The sequence below is a fragment of the Halichoerus grypus genome, chromosome 10 (genome assembly GCF_964656455.1).
Source record: "Halichoerus grypus chromosome 10, mHalGry1.hap1.1, whole genome shotgun sequence".
Classification (NCBI taxonomy): domain Eukaryota; kingdom Metazoa; phylum Chordata; class Mammalia; order Carnivora; family Phocidae; genus Halichoerus; species Halichoerus grypus.
This window is the reverse complement of record NC_135721.1, coordinates 109,236,804-109,262,675: the sequence shown is the minus strand read 5'-3', so window position 1 is coordinate 109,262,675 and position 25,872 is coordinate 109,236,804. Positions and strand designations below refer to the sequence as shown.

Below are 25,872 nucleotides of genomic sequence, written 5' to 3'. Positions count from 1 at the left end.
CTAAGCCCTCCAAAGTTTGGTCCCCACCCTCAACCCCCACCTAGAGGCCCTCAGTAGCAAACTCTGCATTATTCTGAAGTCTGGGATTTCACCTCAAAAATTCACATAAAGTTTAAGCCCACTTCCATGTTTCTACCCTTGTTTTGCTCTAAAACAGCTATTAAATTATCCTAGTTAAAAAGCAAACATTTCCCACGTACTCACTCTGGGTTGTGGATTAGTTAAGGCCCCGCTCAGCCTGTCGCCGACTTTCCAGTGGATGGAAGGAGCACGGTGGTGGGGGGTGGGGGGGCGGTCTGCCCTGGGCAACAGAGAATGAGGAAAAGAAGGGCAGGAGAGTGAGATTTTCAAAAGGTCACATTTGTTCAATTTAAAGGACTCCATTTTTGCCTTCCTTTTTTGCCTCTTTGAGATGTCTTTCTCAACATGGGAATCACTTTAGTTAAAAACATTTGATTCCCTTACCTGGCAGGATAAAGGGTGGGCAAACAGAGACCAGAGCCTCCAGAAAAGTGGAGAGGAGGCAAGCCAGGACATGTCCCCTGAAAACAGTGAAGGGTGCTTTTAGAAAGTGGCTACACGCTGGGAGGGCTAGGTGCCCAGGTGCTCCCCAGGGCCCCTACTTCAGAGCCTTTCAGGGGGGGACCCGGGCGTCAGTGCTTTCAAAAGCTTCCCAGGTTATTCCAGTGTGCGGTTGAGACTCATACCATCGCTTTGGGACTTTGCTACTCAAAGTCGGGCCTGAGGACCAAGGGCATCAGTCTCAGCTGAATCTCAGGCCCCACCCCAGACCTGATAAATCAGAACCTGCATTTTCACGAGGTCTCCAGGTCCTTGGCGTGCCGTCTGAGAAGACCTGCTTGAGCAGACCTGTTGGGAACTTCATCTTGATGGGGGTGGTCACAGCGGCAGCTGGCTTCCTTCAGTGGGGGGACCTGAGGGCCACGGGCGCTAGTCTGTCCATCAGAGCCCGCTGCACTGACTCCCACTCCTGGGTGTACAGAGTTGTAGGCTTACCCACAGTGATGGAACTTGTATTCTGTGCCTGGGTCTGTTAGTGTCTTTTCATTGATACATCCTTGTTCTATCGGGACCACCATACGGTAGCCAAATATGTTGGCTGAAGAGCAGGGACTCCTGTCCTGGTGGAGAAACCTAAGGACAGCAGTCAGGATTTGTGGAGAGGACAGGCAGAAGTATACAGTGTGGCCTTGACCTCAGACGCAATATTCACGTACTGTATGGCTATGCAGGTCTGGTTTTGAGCCATGTAGTCTCTTGTTTTCTAATTCTTTCTTTGGTCAGATGGAATTGCTGTAACTTATGAGAAGCCTGCGTAGGCAAGGTTGCTCTTTGTCTCTCTCTACCAGTTGGCTATGGCCGCAACAGTGCTGCGTAACAACCACGAGACCTCAGTGGCATACAACAATTAGTATTCCTTTCTCATGGGTATGTGTGTGTTGCCTGGGATGACGCTGCTGATCTCATGCATCTACAAGTTGGCTGGGCATTCGCTGATCTAGGCTTGGATCAGATAGGTGCTTCAAGATATGGTCCGGGTGAGTTTGGCTCTTGGCTCTGGGTTGAGCGCTGGTCTGCTGCTCGTGTGTTCATTCTGCCGTCCCAGGCTGAAGGGCAGTAGCTATCCAGGGGAACGTTTCTAATGGAGCTGGAGAAAGCACTGCAAGGAAGTGGAAACATGCAGGAATTCTTCGAGCTGAGGCTCCAAACAGACACACTACCACTTCTACTTTATTTCATTCAAGCCTGACGTCAGTGGGTGGGAAAATACACCCCACCTGAGTTGTGACAAGAATATGGATGCAAAATACTACACAGGGAAGTGAAGAATTGTGGCCAGTAAGTCAACCCACTATATCCTCCATCCCGGAATGATGCTTCCTTGGGGATACATGACCCATCCCTTCTAGAACTTTAGAAAGCTCCCTCATAGCAGAGATTGCTGGCCGTTCACCAAAAATCACTTTCCTACCCTTCCTGGATTCCCAGCTAGAGCGTAATTCCCAGCCTCCCTTGTAGTTAGGTGCGACCATGCGAATGGTTTTGGCCAATGGTGTGTGAGTAGAAGTAATGTCAGTTTTCAAGCTAAGGCTTTCTTCTGCTGCTGGCTTTGTGCAGATGACTGCAAGACCCTGATGGTCGCTGGAGGCACATACTGGAATGAGCCTTGATCCCTGAATCACAATGTGGAGGAAAGCCATTATGAAATGGGAATACCTCTTTATTGTGTAGGTAAGATATGAATTTCTATTATGTTTGAACCACTGTATTCTTGGGTCTCTTCCTTATAGAAGCCAGCATTACTTAATAATTAATACACTTCCTAAAGCCCTTCTTTGTTACTCTGACCTCTCCCTGTGGTGGTGGGTGTGGAAGTGCTTTGTAAACTCTAAATTGTGCCATACATGTGAAGTCTGACTGTGGTCAATGCTTTACTAATGTTTCAACACAAAGCAGAGTCTAAATCCGCTGTATGGATGTGGCAGACTGATGCTAATAACATCTGGAGGGGGGCTCTGATGACTTGGACATCAGTTTTTATATCCTTTGTTCTTTTTAATCCTCACCACAAACCTGAGTGACAGGCTCCTAACATTACCCTCATTTGAAGGACTGCAAAAGGGAGTTTGCCTAACTTGCTCAAGGTCTCACAGCTGGTCAGGTGCCTACGCCTGACCTCCTTCCCCTCGTTGTTCTGGGAGGAAACAATGAGGAACCTTCTTAGCTCCAATCCACTTTGCGCCAATCAGGCTCCAAAGACGCCCTTGGTTGGGGAGGGGTGGGGGGATAGGAAAATGGGTTGTACCCAAGGCTGCTGGTGATGGTGGAATGATTTGTAAGGAGCATTTAAAATTCCAGACCCTAATCGAAACCATGTACCCCAGAAATCCATTCTCAAAGGTAAGAGAGAGGTATTCCTTGGGGCTTCTGCTGTAATATGGCTACCAAGGAATCCTTCCATTCCTGTATGCTCATTTGCTACAGGTTGAATTATGTCTCCCCGATAGATATATTGGGTATGTTGGAGTTCTAATCCCCAGTACCTCAGAACATGAACTTATTTGGAGATCGTGTCTTTACAGAGGTAATCAAGTAAAAATGAAGCTATTAGGATGAGTCTTAATTCACTGGTGTCCTTGTAAGGAGGGGAAATTTGGACACAGAATAGGGACAGGCAACTAGGGGGAACTTGTGTGAAGATGAAGGGATGAGGACAGAGATTGGGGTGATGGATCTGTAAGCCAATGACCACCACAGATTGCCAGCAAAACACCAGAAACCAGGAGTCAGCAATGGAACAGATTCTGCTGGTTGAAGGAACCAAGCCTGCTGACACCTTGATCTTGAACTTCCAGCCTCCAGAACTGTGAGACGATGAATTTCTGTTGATTAAGCCATCTACTTTGTGGGACTTTGTCGCAGCAGTCCTAGCAAACTAATACAACACTGCACCTTTTTATCAAGAGGTGGAGTCCATTTATCCTCCCCTTGAATCGGGGCTGGCTTTGTGACTTTCTTTAGCCAACAGAATGACGTAGAAATAATGAAATGGCCCTTCTGGGCCTAGGTCATCAATTTTTATATCCTTTGTTCTTTTTAATCCTCACCACATGGTGATGCTGCTTCCAAATGGAAGCTGCTTCCATTTCACCCCAGAGAGAAGCCAGGCTGCCGTGTTGTAAGGAAGTCCAGGCCATTCTGCAGGAGAGGTCCCATGGAGAGAGAAACCATTTGGATTGTTCCAGACCCAGCCAAGCTTCCAGCTGATGTCCCTAATCAACAGCACATGCAGCGGAAGAACTGTCTAGCTGAGCCCGGTGAACCCAAGGAATTGAGAAATAAGGAACTGTTGTTTTAAGCCACTAAGTTATGAGGGTGGTTTGTCAGGCAGCAAGAGGCAACTGAAACGAACTTTGGCAAGTCTTCTAGCACCTCTGCCACAGTTGTCCCTACAGCTGGTTGCCTCCGGTGCCATCCTTGCTACCATCGTCCCCAACGGATTCTGGCTGCCGCCTGTTTTCTCACGTTGCTCACGTCCACAGAAAAATCTCCCGTGGTTCATCTGGTTGCAGGGCCTGGGTGAAGCTGGCACCCCGCTGCAGAGGAGACTGGGAAAGAGCATTTTTGGCTTTGGAGGAGGGGGTGCAGGATTCGTGACATGCAAAGTTCCCCAAACACAGAAGGATGTTCAAAAGGTACTGGGCACCCCTGAAATATGATGAAGGCTCTCAACAAAGGCCAAATATATATATATTTTTTGTGAACTCTCTGTGTGCTTGGCACACAGCTCTGGGCCCATTCACCTTCTAATTGTAAACAGTGCCCTGACATCACCCTTCTTCACTCCGCATCCCTGTGGTTTGGAGTGGACCGACTCCAGGGCTGGGCATGTGATTCAGGCCCAAACAATGATATGTGACCCAGGCAGAGCCAACTTGGTGTAACCTTGGCTTTTTGCTGGGACAGCTGAAAGAAATGAGGACTTGGGTCGTGAGGGTGGGACTTACAGCTGCCGGCAGCCATCTTGCCACAGCAAGGAACAGAGAAGAGAGACGAGGAGGGGAAGACTAAGTCTTGATGATATTTTTAAAGCCTCTTTGTACCCGGATCAGGCAGACCATTGGCGTCTTCTCTTATGTGAACGTATGCATGTCCTATTTGCTGACACCAAGCCAGTCTGAGTAGTTTTCCATCATTCGTCAAGTCCATATTAACATTCTTATTTAGTACAATGACTCTTTGGAATAGGTATTATTTATTAATCCCATTTTACAGATGAGGAAACTGAAGCACAGGGAGGCCACGTGGACGCAGAATTCAAACCCAGGAAATCTAATTCTGAGAGCCCATTAAGAAACCTTCTGCTTCTTCGGTGACAGGGAAGGATTCACAGAGGAAGGTGTGACCTTTAACCTTTAACTCCAAGAGGACATGGGGGTTGGTCAAGAGGGGGCAGAAAGGTTTTCTCGGTGAAGGGACTAGCCTGGGCAATGACAAGGACTTTTCTGCTGAGAAGAAACTTCACCTAAAATTCACCATGTCCCTGCCTTGAAGCCTATACTCACATGGGTTCCTCCTGCAGGGGAGCATCGAACCCCATTTCTGTAGGGACACCTCTGCTCTCCTGGCCTCCACCCATGTGGACCTATGCTCTGCAGTGGGGCCTGCTGGGTCCCCTGTAGGGTCTAGGTTAGGTGAGGCACCCTTCTCAGCCTGAAAGACAGTTCAGGGGAGAGGCCCGGCTTCCACCCAACGCTTCCGCCCCTTGGACTGGGTCTCTAATCAGCTCCAGGAGGCCTTGGAGATGCTCACAGAGTTAAACAATGAAATGGTACCAGACCAATTGACCTCACCCCTTAAAAGAGCACAAACGAAAAACTGTACAAGGGACCAGAGCAGTGCTTGCAGAATCTCAAACAGCGAATAAGCAAATAATTTCCAAATAACTATGATTTTTAAAAGAAAAGAAAAAGTGACCCTCACACCTACTTGCTCCGGTTTTTTATTAAATCGAGGATGAGGCAGTGGGCACTAGCGAAGGCTGTTTTCTTAAAGGCCACTTCCGCTCAGTGGGCGGCGAAGGGATGGGCTGTGGCTGTTTGAGAGCCCCCTGCCCCGACCCCCTACTGTCTAGGGTTGGAGAGTGAGGCGCGGAGGTCTCAGAGGCGCGGTGGCCGGGTGGTGGGGTGGTGGCGGGTGGTAGTGGAGGCCCCGGTGTTGAAGAGAAAATGAGATTGGTGGTGGCCCCTTGGGACGAGCCCTCTGATCCCAACTGAGATCCAGTGTAGGGTCTGCGCGAGTGAAGGCAGCTCCAGGAGGAGAGAGGGGCGCCCCTTCCCTCTAAAAGCAGGGTTCTGAGCTCCGCGGGTAAACTGAAGCCCGCGTCCTGGCTCCGCGGGTTGTCTCACAGGCAGCCTTGGCCCGAGTTACGCCCAGCACAGGGCGGGCAGGGCTGGGCTGGCTGCTTTTCTTTTGGGGCTGAGTAGGGACGTCTGGCGCCCAGCTAGAGGAGTGGGTGTCAGGCCCAGGTGCGGAGCGCTGGGCCTGGGGCTCTGGAGGCGGGGGCCCGGCGGTCCTCGGCTCCGGCTGCCCCAGCTTCCCCGCCCCCGGCGGGCCGGGCGGGGGAGGAGCTCGGCGCGTCCCCGCCCCGAGGCGGAGCTGGGGGCCGGGCCCGGGCGGACCCGGCGGGGTGGGCCGGGGACGCGAGGCGGAGCGGGGCCCCACACAGGCCGCGGCGGCTGGCTCGGGCCCCTACGGTCCCGGCGGCGGCTGGAGGAGGAAGCCAGGCGGCTGGAGGAGGAGGGGAGGCGGAGGAGGCCGAGGCTGGAGCGCTGCTCGCCGCAGACTCACTTCCCCGGCTCAGCAGGGAAAGGTACCGCGCGCCCGCTCCCGGCCCCCGGCCCCTGGCCCCCCGGCCCCCCGGCCCCCAGTTCTCGCTCGCGCCGGCAGGAGCTGCGGCCGGCACGGGAGGGTGAGGGGCCCCGAGCGGCCCCGAGCGGCCCCGAGGGCTCCGGCGGCCCCGGGCTGCGGCGGCCAGCGCGGCGCTCGGGCGGGAGGGCTGGGGTGCGCTGTGCCGGGGAGGCTCGCGGACCGCAGTGGGCGCCGCGCCCCCCTCGCTCGCGTCCGGGGAAGCGGTGGTCCGGCCGGGTGGGGTGATCCCGGGGCGGGGGCTGCGCCGGCCAGGCCAGCGCACGGGAGTGCAGGGCAGGCGGGACCCCCGGAGCTGCGTGCGGCAGGGGAGCGCCCGGGGCGCCCGGCGGGCGCGCTCGGTGGGCACAGACAAAGCCGGGCGCCGACGCCCCGCGGCGACTCGGGCGGTCCAGGGGGTGGGCGCTGGGGAGAGAAGAGAAGGCGCCGGGGCGACGGCCGGGACACCGGGAGAGGCTGGGCAGCCCGCCCTCCTCCGGCTCTCCGGGTGGTCTCGAGGAGGGGGGGGGCGGCGGGCAGGGTGGGGAGCAGCTCTCTCAGAAGGGCCAACTGGGGAGCCAGGCTGGGAAACGGGTAGGGTGTACTGAGTGCTCACTTTGGGGGGAGGGGCTGAGAAAGAGGCCACTGCCTTGGGGTTGGGGGCTGGGGCTCTGGTAGGGCAGGTGAGGGGTGCGTGGACCCCCTCAGAGCTAGCCCTAGGAAGAGGCAGAGCCCCCGTGAGGTAAGTGCAGTGGCTGGCACGAACGCTCACATGTACCCACAGGTTGTTTGCAGACCGGGCTGGTGGTGACACGTCCCGTGCCAGTCCGTGGGGGGCAACTTGGTGTTTGGAGCCAGCAGCAGGCAAGCAGGTGCCGCAGGGGTTGTTGGAGTGGGCATGAATAGAGGGTTGGTAGGTACGCATCTGAAAGTGTGTGCCGTGAATCTGGCGCTTCTGCCCCCCCCTTCCTTCTTGTGAGGGGGAGGAAGCATCTCAGTTCCTGCCACAGGCCCAGGCCGCCACTTGGGCTCCAAGGTGGTTCGCTCCCTGTCCCACACTCTTGGATTACTTCCCCTCTCTGCAGTGTCAGAAGTGGCTTCTTTTCTCCTGGATCATTCACAACAGGATAAGAACACACCTTGATGCCCTCCTTCCCTTACTCATAGCCCCCCTTTTTTGCCTTCATTCTTCATTTTCCCTCACCTACAGACCTACTTCTCCAGTTCTCTGCACAGCACAACTTCTCCAAAGAGCTGTCTGCACCTGCTTCTCTGGAGCGCATTCCTTCGCTTCAGTCCTAGCACTTCACTGAAACTGCCCCAGTCAAGGTCTCCAGTGATTTCCACGCTCCCACAAGCAGGTCTTCCTTGACCCCCTTGGTCTTATTGATCTTCTCTCCTTTAGAATCAATATCCTCTCTTGACTTCTGGTTTTCCTCCTCCTTCCCTGGCTAGCCCTTCCTTAGTCGTCTTTGGGGACAACTCCTTCACTCAACTCTAAATGTTGGAGGATCCCAGGGCTTTGTCCTCAGTCCCTCCTCTGTCCTGACTCCCGCTATTTACCTATCCTCCCAGCTCTCATTCTTATGATTTATAAAATCAAGCATTAATTTACAAACACACTGATCTTAAATGTACATTGTTTTCCTTCTCATGATCTTAAGTAGCAAATTTTGTCACCAGCCCCAGCTTCTCTATCTAGCCACCCATCTGATGGTTTAGGGTGTCCTGGATGTCTCGTAGATATGAAAACTTCATATGGATGACACAGAACCCTGACGGCACTCCCCAGATGTGACCCTCTGCGGGCCTTCCCATCTCTCTAAACAGCCCATAACCCACCCACCTGTAAAGACAGCTGGTGGCACCAACTCCTCCCTTTGCCTCCGTCCCCACATCTAGTCCAACAGCACGTCCATTTGGCTTTGTCTGCAAGATCTATCTCAGGCCTGTTTTTCATGCTCAGACTCACTGCTATGGCCCCAGGCTACTGACCCAGGCCAAGCCACCTTTTATGTCTTGCCCAAAAGCTGTAGTAGCTGCTCTCTGCTTTCTCCAAATTCCCATTTGCCCACCTCTAATCTATTGTAACAGAGCAGCAAGAATGATTTAGAAAAATAGTGATTAGATAATCACATTCCTCTAAAACCCTTGATAGCTCCCTGTTGCAGTTGGAATAAAATTTCAAAGCGTACTGATTAGACCCTCCATGATCTGGCCACCATTGACCTCCTCCAGCCTTATCCTGACCACTGTCCCCTTTGCATTCTTCCTGATAGCCATGTCTGAATCACTTCTGCCGCCTGAACACCAGAAGCTTGTTCCTGCCCTGGGCCTTTGCTTGTGCCATTTTCTCTGCCTGGAATGTTCTTCTAGGGTTTTCTACTGGGTTGGTTCTACTCCTTCTTATTTTTTAGGTCTCAACTTTAATGTGCCTTCCCAGTCTTGGTAGAGGCCCCCTCCCTACTCCCCTGTAATTCATCATAGCACCTGGTTTCCTTTTTTCATTATATTTATCGCAGTCCATAACCGTTTGTTGCAGTTGTCTGTTTACTTTGTCCAGCTTCTCAAGGGCTGGACCTTGACTGAATGGCCCAGTGCTGTGTCTGGGGCATCTAGCATAGTTCCTGGCATGTAGCTGACTCTTGGGAAGTCTTGAGCCAGGTGGGAAGGTCAGGGCTGGGTTAGGCAGAAAGACGTGGGTATTGCAGTCATTGCAAGAGCCCCCCTTTAAACCTTACGCGACCCTGAGGATTTTTATTTTCTGTCCACTAAAGAAGTTGTGCAAATTGCTGTAAAATCGGGATATGAAATGGAAGTGGGGAAGGTACAGGCAGCTCAAAAGCGGACCTGTATGCCTAGAGGGGGATCAGGTAGGTTTGAGGGATGTGGAGTTGGTGTGGGTTGTGGTGGGTTGGGCATCAATGATTTCCTTTGCTCTCTTTGGTGGAAATCCAGGCTGGATCAGCAGAGGGCTGTGTGTGTGTGTGTGTGTGTGTTATCTAACTGAGGAGATGGGGGCAGTCTGGGCAGCCAGAGATTTATTTCAGGCCTATACCTTGGGTGCCTGCTGGCTGCCCAGCCCTGGGGGCAGGGAGTTGAAGGGGAGGAAGAAGCTGGGGCTGGGGGTTTTTCTATAGACCCTTGTCTCTCCACCCACAGCTCTCCTCTTTGCACAAAGGAGCCAGCTGAGAATTAAATTGTGTGGCTGGTGCTCTCAGAGTTGAGAGCTGAGAGTCAGGGGACCTCAGCTCTGGGAGGGCCCTGGATAGAGGGACTGGTGATGGACCAAGGGGACACTGTGAGGGGAGTGCTGACATGCCTAGGAAAGGCTTGGAGCAAGGGGAGTATCCTGGGTGGGAGAAATCAAGCAGAGCACAAGAGGCTGGGCCAGGGCCCTGGTATACTCACTGGGTGCCATGCAGTCGTCTAAAGACTTTGAAAATATTAACCCCTTTCATCCTCTTAACAGCTCTATAAGGTAGGTCTTATTCCCATTTTACAGATGGGAAGACCGAGGCACAGTCATATAACTCAGTAGGGACAGAGTGAGGATTTGAACCCAGGGAACCTGGCTCCAGGAACTGTGCCTTAAACCACTCCACTCTGCCACTTCTCCCATGCCGCTCAGATCCGCACCAGCTGAAGCCTTCTTAACAAACAAGGGCTTTTTCCGGACTCCCAGAGGTGCCTGGCCTTGGGGGCTGGGGAGGTAGGAAAGAAGTCATACCTTCTAAGGTAGAAGGGGTCCTCACTCAGAGTGGGCAGCTGAGGTTCTCTGCTTCATGCCCCATTTTTTCCAGGAGGGGCTCCAGGCCCAGGCCAAGTAGTTGGGTGTCATGCAGACTGTGATTTTGGGGTGCTGGGGAGGTCAAGTGCAAAAACAGCTCCCTGCTTGGGATGCCATTAGAATGTCAACTCTCTGGGTTTAGCATTGCCCATTGCCCTCTTCATCTGCCTCTGGAGAGCTCAAGAGGTCAGGTAGGGGAATCTGCAGATAACCTGCTTCGAATTACTTTTAGAATGTTGTCAGGTGGAGCTTCAGACTTGGCCTTGGGGAGTGTGGATGGAGGTTTGAGCAGAGCTGGGGGCACAGAGAAATGAGACCTGAATAGAGCTTAATCCACATCACTACTGGTCCTGTCCTTACCTCTTTTTGTCTGTCTGTCTGTCTGTCTGTTAAATGGGACTGGAGAGACTTTTTCCTTGCCCCCCAGAGGTTGTGGAAGCTGGGAACTCCTAGAGGTTACATGCTTGAGTGCCTTCTTGCAGACCCAGCATGAAGGAGGGAGGATTTCCCACGAGGTGCCAGCCTCGAGGAACTGGGCCAGGAAGGAGGGAGGCGGGTGGAGGGTGTGGCAGCCCTGTCCTTCGAGGCTTTCCTGTTTGGTCATGAGGATGCCGCTGGGCAGGTGACTTGGCTTCCCCGGGGCCTGGCCGGCTAGCTGAACAAGGGTTGCTGCTTATATAGGGATGGAGTCTCTGCTTCAAATTCTGAGCCCCACAGACGAAGAGATCTGCTCCTCTATCTCGGCAGATCCTGCCAGTCTCCCCCGGAAAAGAGGGAGGAAGAGTTGGTGGCATTCTTTTCATTTTGGGAAACTGAGGCACAGCGTAAGCACATTGCCGCCAGAAGCTCACCAGGCCCATGGTTCTTGGGAGTGCCCCTTCTCTGGCAGGGAGACTTGTCCGTACCGAGTCCCTGCATGCTGAGTTGAGGTGAAGACGGTGGCAGAGCCTGAGGCTGGCAGGCTGGAGCCAAGGGTGGACTTGCCCCTCAGCTGGACCTTGTTACCTGTGGTCAGCACCTGTGCCCCAGTCTGGTGCTCAGAGCCACTGGGAAGACAAGATAAGATCTCCACTCTGCAGGAAATGAGTGAGCCATGCCAGATGTGATATAAGGGGGTATAGTTCCACCAGCTTCCTGGTGGAGGTGATGCTTTAGAGGGTCCTGAAATCCTGGGCAGCGTTAGCCAACAGAGGGGGAGATGGCATTCCCAAGGTGGAGGGGGAACCCAAGCTTGGAGAACTGGTCAGGGAAGGCCTTAAGTGCCAAGCTGCTGAGTCTAGACTTGATTCCCTAGGCCCTGGGGAGCCATCAAAAGTTATAGGCCTCGGGTGCAATGACTTGATTAGACCAGTGGTCTATAAAAGTGCTTCTCAAACTCTAACACATGGATCACATGGGCATCCTGTTAAAATGTAGGCTCTAATTCAGTGGGTCTAGGCCAGGGCCTGAACCTCTGCATCTCTCACACGCTCCCGGATGGTGGAAACCTGCTGGTCCGTGGCCATTTTTGTGTAGGGAGGGTTGAGACTGGGGACTCAGGGCCCAGGCAGGCAGGTACAGGGCCAGGTGCAGGTCAGGCGGGACCTAGAACAGGTAGAGGGGACCATCCTGGGTCCTGTGGGCTCTGTGGTAGGAGGCATAGGAGCTGCGTGTGTGGGGTCCTGGGGGAGGGGAGTATGTAGGGGTGTGGGATGCAGGGGCCACTGTGCTGGGAGGTGGGGCTGGGTGGAGGGCCTCTGGGAGTTTGGGTCTTAGACCGGTAACGTAGGCCTGATTTTTCCAGTACCTGACTGTGAGGAACTCTCAAGACCACGAGAGGGTGTCTTAGGCGATGGCTCCAAGGCAGGGTGACACTCGGCCAGCGTATAGGGCACCTTATCTTTGCCGACAGCTGAGCCCGGCCCTGTGGGTAGCCAATCAGGGGTGAGCACTCTTCCTCCAGCCAGGGTGGGGCCAAGAAGATTGGGGAAACAGCTGACTTCAGCCCCAGACATGCCATCCTCTTCTGAAAGTCCCCAGAGTCACCCCAGCCGCTGAGCTGTCACCCCCAGGGTGTGCAGCGTCCCTCACTCTGGCCTGTGTGAGTCCTTGCAGCTGGTACTGATGGTTACCTGAGCCGCCGTTGGGGTCTTATCCCACCTGGCCACCTCCCCGCGTATCTGGGTGCTTCTCTCTGCTCTGCCCCTGACTGGGCCGCGACAGGCAAGTGTCTGCTCCCCTCTGAGGCCCTAGTTTCCTGTAAATTGAAGGACCCCGTGCCCTCCCTGGGGAGTTGGGGTTGGAGGGGTGGCGGGTTACAGGGTTTCCTGGGTGGGGCCCGGCATCTCAGAATGGCAGCTTCATATGTTTAAATTTTGGTTTAATATTAAAATTCAAGGCTAATGATGGAGTAGACATAAGCAGTTTGCCCAAAAGCACTGTCCAGCTTGCTTTGGGGATTTCCCAGGCCCCTTACTGTCTGGGCCCTACATGGCCTGGTGGGGTGGGAAGAGGGTGGTATCTGAGGGCCCCAGTCAGATGAGATCCCTTCCAGATGCTGGCAGGAGGGGAAGCAGTCAGTTCACCCAGAGGAAGGTAGAAAGGACAGACCCTGAGGGCAGTGCCAAGAGGGGCTCTCAGGCTGAGTTCCCCAAATGTCCCCTATATGTCCTAAAAGGATATCCCCCTGTGATCCCTGCCTGTCTGCCCTGTGCTGTGCCAGGCTGTTCTGAAGAGGTGGGAAGGGGCAGCATTTCTCAGACTGTTCTGAGAAACCCCAGGGGTTCCAGGGCAGATAAGGGTAGAAACTGGCAAATTCATTCCACCAGCCTGTGGGAGATTCAGAATGCATTTAAGAGAATTAAAGGTTCTGATAAGTCCTGCAGAAAAAAAGAAAGCTTTTAGTGTTTCCTAAACTGATTTGACCATGAAAGTCTTTTTTGGGGAAGACTGCCTAATAATATGTCCCACTGACCAGGAAAACACCCGGTGGGAGGGGCTGTTGTGGAAAGATGCTCCTCTGCAAGAGACCACAAGCCCGGGTGATGGGTGGGCCTGGAAGCACCAGGTAGGGAAAGAAGGATAGACGGGTAGTTTCCTGGAGGAGGTAGGCTTGGTGGGGTGGGTACTATTTGGACCGTCAGTGGAAGAAAAGGGCACTGCAGAAAGAGGGTTGGTCTGAAAGGGATCTGGGCCCAGAGCCAGCCCTGGCTTCTTGTGGCAACAGCTCTGTTCCGCTGCACCGGGTGGTTGAGGAAGGGACCTGGGAGGAGCCTTGTGGTAGCCAGGCCTGGGTCTTTGTGATCCTGGGACGGCCTCCCCCGACCCCTCCCCCACCATCTCCTTGCTCTCCAAGGTCTCCCAGCGTTTCCTCTCCCGAGAGTGGGGTTGTGATCTCGGCAAGAAGTTAAACTGCTCTGTGCCTCAGTTTCTTCATTTGGACTGTGGGGATGATATGACCTCCCTTGTAGGGCCATTGTGACACTCAAATACTGGTTGGCTGCTCTTTGTGTGATTGACATGGCTGTAGGCAGTGTCTCTGGCGGGGGGGGCGGGGACCCAGGGAAGGGGACAGTTGTCAGGGACATGAAGAGGTACAAAGGCCAGCAGAGAGCATGGTGAGGCTTAAGGTGGGGTCCTGTCTGGGGATCTCATCTGACTGGGGCCCTCAGATACCACCCTCCTCCCACCCCTCCAGGCCGTGTAGGGCCCAGACAGCAAGGGGCCTGGGAAATCCCCAAAGCAAGCTGGACAGTGCTTTTGGGCAAACTGCTTATGTCTACTCCATCATTAGACCCGAGGAGTAATCTTCTGTAGAGGGGAAGAAAGAGGGACGGCGAGGGTAGCCCGGACCTGCTGCTTAGAGGAGTGGCCGGCGGGGGCGGGGGGGGAGATTTTGACAGAATGAGATGTCACAGGCTTAGTCTGGGTGTGGGAGTCAGAAGGTCCAGTGGGTGCACTTAGGAGACGGGGTGCCAAGGGCAGGGGGAAGGTGGCAGGGGCCTGCCTTGGGGAGCCATCAAAGGTCTTTGAGCAGGGTAGTGGTTTGATCAGAACGATGCTTTAGTGTGAAATGTGGCACGGGTGGGCAGAGACGGTGGGGTGGCGGTGCAGGACACCCCCCCTTAAAATACACACATTGGGCTTCCTCCAGAATAGCTGTGCCCTTTCCCGGCTCAAAGCACGGGGAGGGGGCAGGTTGCTTATATGACCCTTCTGCTCAGATTCTCAGAGCTCTGAGTCCATTTTCCCAAAAGGTTAAGAATCTCCCCCTGTCACCTTCCAGGAAGGGGTGTTGCCAGTGCGGGAGGGGGAGGGGGAGAGTCCCAGGGCCCTGCTCCCTGCCTCTCCGTTTCTGCTCCCCCGTGGCTAGGGGGAACCTTCAGGGAGGCTACCCTGCTTCGCCCCTTGCCACACCTCATTTCCTCTGAGGTGTGAGGGCTCTTTGTTTGGCAGCTCAGGTGGAGGAGACGGGGTGTGGCCGCTCCAGCAGTGACCCAGGAGAAGTTGCTGTCATGGCGCACGCAGTGACGAAGGCACTCAGGGTGGCCCCTGGCAGAGGATGCTCCCGAGCGTCCTCACCCAGCCCAGTGCCAGGCTCCTGTCCTCCTTTGCCCCGGCTCCTTCCTCCTTCTTGCTCTCTCTACATCAGAGGCTGAGAGGACGGAGGATGAAGAAAAGCATTTCGGTTCAGCCACAGCAGGGCAGCTTGGCTCTGGGGGAGGGGGGGAGTGGAGTACCCCTGCCCCCTCACTCCAGATTCCTTTATCCTCTAGTTGCTTCTTGGGGGAGGATGTTAAGGAAGGTGTGATTTAAGAAGCACTGGGAAATGATTTGTAATTTATTAGAAAACAGAAGAAAGAACCTAGCTACCCTCTGCCAACTTTGTGCCAGGCCCTGGCAGACCCATAGTTCCTGTCCTCTCCACACGGCCCCACCCGGCATGAGCTGTTACCCCATTTCACAGATGGAGAAACTGGTAGTGCCAGCAAATGGCATGACTGGGTCTCAAAGCCAGGTTCTCGGACATCTGGTCTGATGCCTTTTCTTTCCCTCACGGCCCCCACAGAGCCTGTCCCCAAACCTGCAACCATGCCTCCCTACCCACAACCAGACCTCCTGCCCAAGCCAGCCCAGCCCAGCCCCCCAAACTCCAGACCCCAGGGAGGAGGGGCTGATGGGTCCTTCTTTCAGACTGGCCAAAAACGAGACCTCGAGTCAGCTAGATTTTAAGATGACTCAAGCAGGAGACACTCAGGATCACCAATGTGCAGACATCCTTAGGAAAGATTTTTAAATGAGGCTTTTAAATGTTAAACACAGAGATCCCTTTTATTCCTTTTTTTATTTTAGAAATTTAAAAAATCATACACAATTAATGGTATGATTAACTTTTGAGTAAATCTGAAAAGGTAACTCTAGAAAAGACAATGAAACTGACTCATTCCTTGGTTTTACAAAAGAGTAGAACCTGAGCGTTAAGATCCTACTAAGTGAATTCTGGAGCGCATTATGCCAGATGGGGGGGTTGTGGAAGCTCTCTGAACCTCAGTTTTCCCCTTCTGTGGAATGGGGATATCGATGCGAGCATCAGCTGATATATTTCATGGGAAGTGCTCAGCACTGTGCTCTCTACCTCACATGTGCTCAGCAAAAGTAGTCACAACGATGATGACAGAATTTATAAGAACAGATGTTTCTTGATTTCAAAAGCTGGTGAGTTATTAAGCTGGTGAGTCTTTGAACTCAACAAAAGGACTTGAAGAATATGTTTATTGTCCAAGCTCAGCGTCTTAACTCTGTAGGTGTTTTATGGATTAAATCATGGGCTCAGGGCCCACATGTGCATTTTGAAATGAACACCATTGGCTTTCCAGACCGGGTTCCGGCACTGGTGGGGGCGGGGGTGGGGGGTTTCTGCTTCAGGGTTGGACTTTATGGAGAGCCCTTTATTGGGTGATCCTGTGTTAGGACTCGTTAGGAGAGCACAGTTAAACCGCTCTGAAGTTACCAGGAGGGGGAATGTCTTGGGCCGGTGAGAAAGGAGGAGGGGACTGTGTAGAGGGAAGTATGAGTGAGTTGCTCTTAGAAAAGCAATTAGACCCCCGTTTCTGTCCCTGTTTATGGAGGACAAAACCAAGGGCAAAGGGCTGTGGCCCGGCGCAGCGTCGTGCCTGGCAAGCCTTAAGCCAGCCCTCATGGGGTAGGGAGGCTAGGGTGGCATACAGCGCGCCCCACCAGCTCCTTGGCTGGGAGGCAGGTGGCCTCCCAGTGGCAGCCCTAGGTTTTGGCAGTGCAGCTGGGCTGAGCCGCCAGGCCCGGGGATGCCTCCTGCCAGCCCCGAGTGCCTGGCACAATGTGTTCAGTGTCAGTCTGTGGGGAGGGGAAGACAGGAGAAGTGCCAAGCTGAGGGCAGTCCTCAGGCCTGCTGCCTGGGGAGGCTGAGTGGGAGCCTGAGAACCCAGCGAGCATTGGGCAGAAAGAGATGAGCTCAGTGCTGTCAAGCCTTGCTCTGCTCCTCACTCTATCCGGGTGGCCTCCCTCCCATCTGTGAACCTTTCTGAGCCTGTTTTGTCATCTGTAAAATGGGCAGCAGGGTGTCGTATTAAAAAATTCAGTGAATGCCAAGTCCCCAGCATGGGCTCCCTAAATACAAGTTTGCTATGGAGTGTATCTGGTGGCTGGGTGTTTTGAGGATGTTTTCCTTTTTTTTTTTCATTTTGGGATCCTGCATGCCACCTTTGCCCTGTGATAAACTCTGGTGAGTGGGGGCCATAGGAGAGGGAGCTTTGCCGGAGGGGGGACAGAGTCGTGCCAAGCATTTCAGGTCCCCATACACACTGCCCGGACCCCGCCGGCCGCCGTGGGCAGCCCGGCTCTGCCGTCGGGGCTGCGGCACCTCTTTGTGGGCAGGGTGTCCCCGGCGAGGCAGAGCGGGGACCCCGTGGCTCCGGAGAGAGGATGGGCTTGCAGGAGACCTCCCTCCTCCCGGGGCTTGGAGCCCAAGCACAGACGGGCTTTGTGCAGTCACGAGGGGCTGGCTCAGGGTGGGGGGGGGAACGGTGCCCGGGCTGAGTTTGTCTCCCAGCCTCGGTTCTTGTCAGTGGTTTTGAAAGAGTCGATGGAAAGTGCTGACAGGGCTGTCCTCCTTCACCCCAGAACTGAGGCTGCTGTGGCTCCTGGCAGGGAGAGGGGAGAAGCCCCGCGGGGAAGCCACCTCCTCGTCTGCCGCCCCCCGTCCCAGGCTTTGAGGGCCCCATCCGCAGAATGGGTGGATCTCCGGGTGCGGGCGGCTCACCCCCATCAGGGGCTGTGGGGAGCTGGGATAGCCCCCTTCCCTGGGGAGGTGGGGGGGGCTGGGGTGGCCCTCCTGCCAAATTCTTTGGTCTCAGTTTCTCATCCTCCCTCCCCACAGGCTTGTCGTGAAGGGGAGAGGAGACAGCCAGTTCACACAGAACTTGTCAGGGTTGATGGCATCATGACTGGTCACCCAAGTCATCCTGACCCTGCCCTCGCCCTCACCCCCACATCCTGTCAGTCAGCCAGTCCCCAGGAGGTCACGGCAGCACTCTCATCCTCTGCGCCCCTCCTGCCGGTCACTTCCTCTGCGCCAGTGTCCCCTTATCAGCCAGACTTCCCTGACCTCCCCACACAGAGCGGCCGCCTCTCCCCTCACCCTGATTTCGTGTGGTGGCACTTGTCACTCCTGACCTGTTAGAGCCTCTGGGGGGTTGGTGATGGAGGCTTCCGGCTGTTGCCGTATCCCGAGTACCTGCCACAGAGTAGCACTCACGAATCATCTTTGTTGCTGTAGTTGTTCTTACTGTTTCTATTGTGGTAAAAGATACATAACATTAAATTTACCATCTTACCCATTTTTAAGTATACAGTTCAGTGGTATTAAGGATATGCATGTTGCTATGCTCCAGAACTTTTCTTCATCTTTCAAAACTGAGACTATCCCCGTTAAACACTAGCCCCCCATATCCCGCCCCCCAGCCCCTGGCACCCACCACCCTGCGTAATTACTGTGTCTTTGGATTTGACCACTCTTGGTCCCTCATATAAGTGAAATCATACAGTAATTGTCCTTTTGTGACTGGCTTATTTCACTTTGCATAATGTCCTCAAGGTGCATCCATGTTGTAGGCAGGTGCCAGAATGTCTTTCCTTTTTAAGGCTGAATAATATTCCATTGTATATGCCTAATGCGTTTTGTTTATCCATCTGTCGATGGACACTTAGCTGGCTTCCAACTTTTGGCTATTTTGGGATAATGCTTCTATGGACGTGGGTGTCCAACTATGTCTTTAAGGCCCTGCTTTCAATTCTTTCACATATATACACAGGAGTGGAATTGCTGGATCATATGGTAGCTTTATATTTAAATTTTACATTTATTTATTTATTTATTTATTTGGGAGGGGGAGGGGCAGAAGGAGAGGGAGAGAATCCCAAGCAAACTCTGGGCACTGAGCTTGGAGCCTGACGCCGGGCTCCGTCTCAGGACCAAAACCAAGAGTCAGCCACTTAACTGACTGGGCCACCCAGGCGCCCCTATGTTTAATTTTTAAAGGAACTGCCACACTGTCTTCCAAGGCAGCCCTACCATTTTACATTTCTATCAACAGTGCACAAGGGTTCCAATTTCTCCACATCCTCACCCACCCTTGTTATTTATTATTGACAGTAGCCATCCTAATGGGTGTTTGGATAAAACATTTTTTTTTAAAGATTTTTATTTATTTATTTATTTGACAGAGAGAGACACAGCGAGAGAGGGAACAGGGGGAGTGGGAGAGGGAGAAGCAGGCTCCCCGCCGAGCAGGCAGCCCAATGCGGGGCCCGACCCCAGGACCCTGGGATCATGACCCGAGCTGAACTGAAGGCAGACGCTTAATGACTGAGCCACCCAGGCGCCCCGAGGATGAAACATTTTTGAAGGAATGAATGAAAATCCGTCCTCTGCCTCCTCCTGCCCCCATTTTCTCCCCTCTCCCCTCAGGCCTCATTTTCTCTCCTACCTTGCTGGTGCTTACCTCCAGGGGCTTCCCCGCTGGCTACACCCTAGGCCTGGAACGTGCCGCCCCCCCAGGTCCTGTGCCCACCCAGACTTCTCACTGCTCTTCACCCTGCTCTACGCTGAGTCTGCAGTGCCTGTGCTGTTTGCCGAGGGACTGTGTGACCATCCTGCCCCTTTCTCTGGAGGGCTGGGGTGCTGCCCAAGGAGCCTGGTGCCCTCTGGGGAGCCAGGGCCATCCTGCCCCTTCTCCTGGGTGCCCCTGTGGGGACAAGCTTATGTGTGTGGCTGCGTCACCTGGGGAAGCCGAGGGGTGCCCTGCACGCCTGCCGAGTGGCTCAGGTGGTGGCTGCCTCGGCTGCGGAGGAAGGTCGGGTGAGTGTGGCCACGTGGCTCCCTGGCCTGGAGCTTGGAGGATGAGTCGTGGCGGGGGTGGGAAGGGTGGTGTTGAGAGCTGATCTCGAAGACAGTGCCTCTGGGCCTTTGCCCTTCCCCCGCGAGAGCTCATTTCTCAGGACTCTCCTGGAAATCTTCTCTGACTCCTCTCCCTGCCCCCATTAGGTGCCTGTCCCATCTTCTCCCCCAGTCCCCATCATGGCTGTTATCACATCCCTGTCGTACCTTCTCTCTTTATTTATTTATTTTTTTAAGATTTATTTGACAGAGACCCAGTGAGAGAGGGAACACAAGCAGGGGGAGTGGGAGAGGGAGAAGCAGGCTCCCCACCGAGCAGGGAGCCCGATGCGGGGCCCGATCCCAGGAGCCTGGGATCATGACCTGAGCCAGAAGGCAGACGCTTAACGACTGAGCCACCCAGGCGCCCCGTACCTTCTCTCTTTAATCCATTGCTGTGTCCTCCCCTGGGGCTAATGCAGTGCCAGGCGGGGCCGCGTCTTTCGGGGGAGGCAAAACATATAAATCTCTCTGAAGACGTCTGAGGGGGAGCCTAGGACCCATGAGAAAGCAGAGCAGATATGATGGCAATCACCATTTGATAGGTGAGAAAATAAAGTTTTCCGCAGGACCACTGCGAGCTCAACGCCGTCCTGCACGCTGGGTCCTCTCTAAGGGAGCAGTCCTCATGGGCAGAGTTGGACTCGTCTGGCCTGAGGTGCACTAGAGGCGTGGGGCTGGCATTGCAGGGAAGCAGGGGAGGGGAGGTAGAGGGAGACCCTCAGCCAAACCTGGGGGAGGGAGTGGATCTTAGGCACTGCTTGGCCTTGCTGTTCTTTCTGCCTCCTCGTCCTGCACAGGCAGACCCTGGATGTTCCGGGCTGGCCTGGAGTCTGCATTGGGAGCCTGCTCTAGAGTGGTAGTTCTCAGCCTTGGCTATATGTAGCATCATATAGGGCCCTTACAATGCTCAGTCCCATCCCAAAGAGTCTGATATAAATGACCCAGCATGGGGGCTGGGTATTGGTCATTTGTAAAAATCTCCAGGTGAGCCTAATGCACTGGTTGGGAAAAGAGTTCCTGTCTCCTGGGCTTGTAGGTTGTAGGGCCTGGGCCAGCCTCTCTTTCACTCCAACACAGCCCTGAATTTCAGAAAGAAAGGGAGCTGGGATCCTGAGTCAAATGGAGAGTCTGCCTAGGGGGGTCTTCACCTTGGGGGTCTCTGGGGAGACAGAATTGCTGACTGTGTTAGTTACCTATTGCTGCATAACAAACGACCCCAAACCATAGTAGCTTAAAGCAGCTACTTACTGTCCTCACAGTTTCTGTGGGTCAAGCATTTGGGAGCAGTCTAGGTGGGTGTTCCTGGCTTGAGGTCTCTCAGGAGGTTGAGACAAGATGTCAGCTGGGGCTGCACTCACTGGAAGGCTTGCCTGGGGCTGGAGGATCTGCTTCCTGGTGGTTCACTCACAGCTTGGCAAGATGGTTTGGCTGTTGGTAGGACTCAGTCTGTTGCCTCATGGGCCTCTTGATAGGATTTCTGGAGTGTCCTCACAAGGTGGTGACTGGCTTCTCCTCTGGGAAGCAGTCCAAGAGAGCAAGGTCAAAGCCACAGGGTGTTTTCTGACCCAGTTTCAGAAGTCATGCTCTGTCACCTCTATGATATCCTCTTGGTTACACAGGCCAGCGTGGGAGGAGACTACATTAGGGTACAAGTAGTAGGAGACAAGGGTCATTGAGGGCCATCTTGGAGGCTGGTGACCACATGGATTGTCTTTTTGTTGCGCTTTCAGCCTCACAGGCCTTGCCTGGGAGGTCCAAGCATCCCCCGTAAGTGGGGTGGCCCTTCTCTCCTAATGCTCTGTTCCTCTCCTGTCATCAGACTCTGGCAGTATCACTGTGGGGTGGGGCGGTCCTCTCTGGAGGTCTTGCTCTGAAGTCATCTTGCAGGAGGGTCTGTGACTTCTCTACTGGCTCAACTTCCCCCATCTCCACCACATTTGGTCTCCTGGCCCAGGCCACCCTCCCCGTCCCCTCCCCCCTGCCCCATGACCCTGACCAGCATGCACTTGGGCCTGTAGGAAAACAAACATAAGAACTATGGCTGCTACATGCCTGGCTCTGGGCTAGGTATTTTGCACTGTCACACTCAGCTCCGTGAGGCAGGCACGCTTTATCCCCATTCTACTGATGAAGGTACCGAGGCTTATAGGTCACTCATCTAATTAGTGGTAAAGATTCAAACCACTGGTATTAAAAAACAAGTGATCTGATCCCAGGGAGGGCCTGTATGAAAACCATGGTGCTGTAGCCTGTCCTCAAAGGAGGACTATTTATCAAGCTAGATCATCAAGTGAACCATAAGGAAGTATATTTTTGTGATTGTGTGTGTGTGTGTGAGAGAGAGAGTAGAGGAGGGAGGGTTCCTCTCTGAGGTTCCTCAAGGGCCACAGTGGCTTGGGTGCCTCAAAACAGTGCTGGTAACTTGGGCTTGAGGCTAATTTTCTCTCAAGTTCACCCTTTTAGGAGAGCTTCCTCCCAGAAGAGTGAGTCACTGTGAGCACCATCTCCTTTGAGCTCTCCTCTGCCCACATCTGGTCTGTGTCACCAAGCGCAGTCCCACAACAGTGTGGTCACTAGGACAGTGATCAGTTCTGTGGTCTCTTACACTTGGGTGGTTGGTGACTTCCTGGAGGGGGATTCAGAGTTTGGGCATGAGGTTCTCTGCTCAGAGGAGGAAATCCAGGCCATGGGATCTTATCCTAAGGGCTGCTGAAGGGAGCCACAGTGAGATCTGTGCCCTTAGGACTTTGCTGGGGGACACTGGAGGCTGGCTAATAGGGATTATTGCCATTTTATTATTCCCATTCTACAGATGGGGAAACTGAGGCTTCAGGGCTCATGGACTCTCCTAAGGCCACCCTGGTTGGGGCAGAGGCTGCTGTCTGGGGCAATTTCATCTTCTCTAGGAGCCTCCAGGAGTGGCAGTCATCATCTCAGCCCCCTGACCTCTCTTTGGGCTGGCGGGGGCGGGGTGGGGGGAGGTCATGGTGTTTGCTTGCATCTGGAAGCTCTGGGATCTGAGGGGAAGACCGTGGGCCCTGCTTGCAGAGAGGTGGCTGCCTACCTGGCCAGAGATGATGTGTGCACGCAGTCAGGCACAGAGATGGGACCCCAGGGCACGGGCTATGGGGAGCGGGGGTCGGAGATGGAAGCTGGGCTGGTGCGCTGGCCCAGATTTGGAAAGGCTCATCGCTGATTGTTTAGAAGCAGTCATGACCAGCCCCTGATCTGATCTATGGTCAGAGTGTGAACCACTCACTCACTTTTGCTCAGGGTGGGATATCTAGGGCGGGGTGTGGGGCAAAGCCATTTGAGTGTGGCTGTGGGAGCAGGAGTGTAGTCCTGGGCTCTGCCCTGGCCCATCTCTACCTCTGTTTCTCTCAGACTGCCAGCTGAGCTTTATGCCCATCAGAAGGACTCTACCCTTTCTCTGGCTTTTTCCAGGCTTGCTTCCCCTCCTCCACCCCCAGCTAGGCTTCTAGCCCGGGCTGGGTCATCTCCACGGTCTGTCTCTGTAGGCAGCTGTAAGCTGGGGTCCTGGAACAATCCTCCTGGATCTATCATGCCTTGCAGAGCCTCAAGGGAAGTAGAGGCCAGACCACAGTGCTTATGTCTCCAGGAGTGCCTCCCTCTCCTGCCCACCACTGCCTGTGTGGGCCGTGCCACTGGTGTTGTCCCCCTGGACACCCTGTCTAGGGCTGCCTCTCTCCATGCGGAGTGGGCTCCCAGCTTCTCCTGAAAAGGCTTACAAAGACTTTTAAAGCTGTGCTTTCAGGGACTTTACACATCTGGTCATGAGGAGGAAAGATGGCTAACAAAGACATTGTGTTGGGAGAGAAGTCCAAGTGCTAGTAAGGAAGATGGGGCCTCCAGAGCCCTTTCCCCACATTGGCCTTCGAGAGCCAGAGAACACTGCTGGTGGGTGCGCTCTGTGGAATGAGGCTCCCACGCCTTGTCCCTTTTATGAGCTTGGGGTTAGCTGGTGACCATTGTCTCTGATGCCCGACCCTCCAGAACTGGGTAGGATGTAGGCTGACTCAGAGTTGGAGGTCAGCGAAACATAGGCTGTGGTGTACTCTGATTGATGTCAGGGTCAAGGTCTCGTCTGATACTAGGGTTGGGGCCAAGGCTGAGGCCTGGGTCTGAGCTCAGACGCTGACTGGGGTTCTTCTAGAAGTGAGATGGGGCCCCCAGGTCTCCCATCTCTGTCCTGGTCTCTTCAGGGGTCTTCCTACCTCTCCGCTCTCTCAGAGATGGCCCTGGCAGGGGGCCTTTTGTCTGTGCTGTCTCATTGAATCCTCCCAGCTGTCCTACCACATAGCGGTACTGATGCCCATTTTACAAATGGGAAAGCTGGAAGACTAAATGAGGCAGTTAAGCATCAGATGGGGCTCAAACCAGTGTGTCCAGGAGGTGGGGTGCCGATGCTGCATCCTTGGGGTGAGTTCAGAGGTATTGGCCAGGTGGGACCCGGAGAAGGGAAGACACTAGTCTAGGGTCACCTGGTAAGTGAAAGACTGGGCTCCCAGGCTGCCCCTGCCCTGTCCGCATGCTTAGACCGTCTCACTGCCCACCCTTATGCCCCTGTGGCCGGCCAGGCCTGGCCCTCCCTCTTTCACTTCCTGGCTGCCTGGCCTGGGTGAGGAGGCCTGGGGAGGGTCTGTCTGGGAGGAGTTTGGGCCCAGCTCCTCCCTGGGGTTGAGGGCTGGGAGGGGCCTCATGTGCAGACACAGAGCCCCTTTGTCTGGGTCACTGTGCAAAGCAGCTGGTCTGGGATTTCTGGGCGTTTTTTACATTTGAAGAATAATTGCATTGTCTGGGGGGCCCAGGAGAATCCAAATCCCTCCCCAGACCTGCCAGGCAGTCCAAAGAGATTCCCCTGGACCAGCCCCCCAGCTTCCCTCCCCCTCCCTCCCTTCTGTTAGAAACCTGAAGCAGAGAGGAGTCTCTCCAGGGAAACTGAGGTAGGGCTGCAGCCCTTGAGCACTAGGAGTATCTGTTCGAAGGAGAGATACTCTCCAAGTCCCCAAGGTTGCTTAGGGGAGGGTCCAGGTGGCCCCCAGAGCCCTGCAGGAGCAAACATGGGGCTTATAGGAAGGGAGAAGGCAACTGATCGGAAGTGGTGGGCCCATTTTGGAGTGCTTCACCTGGTGGAGTCTGGACCGTTAAGGGTGAGGTGAGGTGAGCCGGGTGGGCTAACTGCCTTGGCCATATTGTTCTCCTCTCGGAAATGGGTCATTCACAATGAGGTGACCTTGGGAAAAGGACAGTGAGGCAGACACATTTGGGAGTAGCCTGTGTTCAGAGGGGAGCCAAGGATGGTAAGGGTTTTTTGTTTCTGGTGAGGGGGGACTTTGGAAGGGCGTGGGGCACCTGGGAAACTGGCCCTTGGTGGCAGTGGCCACTGTGGGGGGCGGGAAGTGACCTGCCGATTGCCGGGTGAGCTGAAGCGGACTCCAGTCCTGAGGAGGAAGTGGCGCCTTGTGCCGAGCTGGGCCACTGACCATCCTTGCGGTTCACCCCCACGGCCTGCGGAGGGGTCCCCCGTGTAGCCTGGGACCACACCCTACTCGGTGGTTGTGGGGCTGCAGCCTCATTACTGAATCGTAGCATAGGATTTCCTGGGGTGAGATGTCCCTGCTTTGGGAACAGAAGAGCGATGGCGGCGGGGGCTGGGTGGGTGTATGGGGGTGATCGCGGAGCCCAGCTAGTGCAAGGAACGCACATTTCCAGGGGGTCGGCTGCTTCGGGAAACATCAGTGGAGCAGGCCCTGCAGGTGGGTGCATGCCGGCGCGCAGCTGCCCAGCCCCAGCCCTGCACGAGGGTGTGCGTGTTAACAGAGGCCAGAGCCTGCTTCTCTGACGCGTGTGAGGGAGGGGTGTCTCCTCTAGGGCTTCGGGTGGGCAGCGCTGGGGATCCCAAGACTTCAGTGAAGTTGGGGTATGTGTGTATGTTTGGCGGCGTCTGAGCGAGACTCGAAGCCAGAAAGGTCAGCCGGGTCCCGAGGCTAAAGGGCTGACATGCCGAGGCCTTCCCCATGCCTGGTACATGGTTAGTGCTCAGTGAATTGCTGGGTTAGGTTCCTGGTCAGTGAGAGGCCTGGGTGACACTTGGGGCAGGCCCAGCAATTCTCTAGGGGTACAGTTCCGAGGGAGGAGGCAGGCGAGTGCACGGGGAAGTGGAGAGTGGAGGCCACAG

The 25,872-nt window shown here is 54.6% G+C and overlaps 1 protein-coding gene across 8 annotated transcripts in view; it reads left to right on the top strand.

Annotated features, from left to right (window-relative positions):
• The first annotated feature begins 6,209 nt into the window (after positions 1-6,209).
• The window catches only part of SMOX (spermine oxidase), a 48,452-nt gene continuing 28,789 nt past the window's right edge, over positions 6,210-25,872 (top strand). For 2 of the 8 annotated variants that reach the window (XM_078056980.1, XM_078056976.1), the window contains exon 1: positions 6,210-6,394. The gene's annotated coding sequence lies outside the window, so the exon portion shown is untranslated. Of the gene's footprint in view, positions 6,395-12,198; positions 12,422-25,872 lie in introns of those variants that run through there. The other 6 variants (XM_078056978.1, XM_078056979.1, XM_036093329.2 and 3 more) reach the window with 5 other exon arrangements.